This window comes from Fukomys damarensis, unplaced genomic scaffold (genome assembly GCF_012274545.1).
Source record: "Fukomys damarensis isolate Sample0158 unplaced genomic scaffold, DMR_v1.0_HiC HiC_scaffold_19, whole genome shotgun sequence".
Taxonomy (NCBI): domain Eukaryota; kingdom Metazoa; phylum Chordata; class Mammalia; order Rodentia; family Bathyergidae; genus Fukomys; species Fukomys damarensis.
In genome coordinates, this window is record NW_022900931.1 from 56,164,510 (window position 1) to 56,165,605 (window position 1,096).

Genomic DNA, 1,096 nt, shown 5'->3' on the forward strand with positions numbered 1-1,096 from the left:
CACACACACACACACACCCACACCCACACATTCCAGCCATAGACTGGAGCAGGTGCATGTGCACTAACACGTACACACATTCACGCTTGGGTGTGTGCTGCTGAGCGCCTGCATCCACCACTGAGGATTCCTAGACAGTCCCCCATGCACAATGTTGGTACCCTTCCTACAGCCCCAACGGCCTCCTGAGTCAGAAGCCAATTCGATCAAAGGTGAACAGCCTTTGACGTCAAGACACTTCGTAAGAGGGAGACAGGAATGGAGAGAGAAAGGAGAGAAGGAAGGACAAGTTATGGCAAGCACACAGAGCTGCCAGTGGCCAATAAATGTCCCCCAGTATCGGCCGAAATACTATCTAACAAACAAAGGCAGCTCAGAAGCACATGTGATTATCATCTTGTTTGTTTAGTAGCTGGTGCTGCAGAAAGCTGGTTGGTTCCCTCACCTCCCTAATCTGTCACACTGTCAGATCACTTGAGCCAGAACAGACTTCCCTTGTCAATGACTAAAAGGGTCCTGCAGCCACAATCTGTCCCAGCTTTCTGAACACTGCATGAGGGAGTCCTGTACCTTCACATGGGCAGGAGAAGCAGCTATGTAAGTTTGTCATTTCCCAGATTCTCAAGAGAACAAGCACTCTGTCCACACTCAGGGAGCTTTTGTTAGAGCCACTCCTGGCTTCCCCATTCAGCCCTCACACCCCTAACTCAGCCTTTCCCTCTTGAGCCCTTCTCTGTTTGTTCTCACCAGGGACCATCTGAGCAACTCCTAGTTCCATGCATTCAGGAACCAAAAGGCCAGCCCTTCCCCTGGGTGGCTCTCAGTCTGGCTTGGTCTACAATGCCCAGGAAGGGGCCGAAATCCTGGATTCTACAGAACCTGACTTCCTCCAAAACTGGGGAGTGGACAGGAGGTCCCCACCAGATCGGAGATGTGTACTATAGAGAGGATGCACCTCTGATTCCCAGTTTCCCGAGGGTTCTTTTCTTCAAAGTCCCAAGGCATTTTCAAGACAATGGGGATGCCAATCCAAAGCCCACTCTTCTCCCTCTCCTTCGAGTCCAGCCGTACGTGGGCAGTGGATGTCATCATCTGA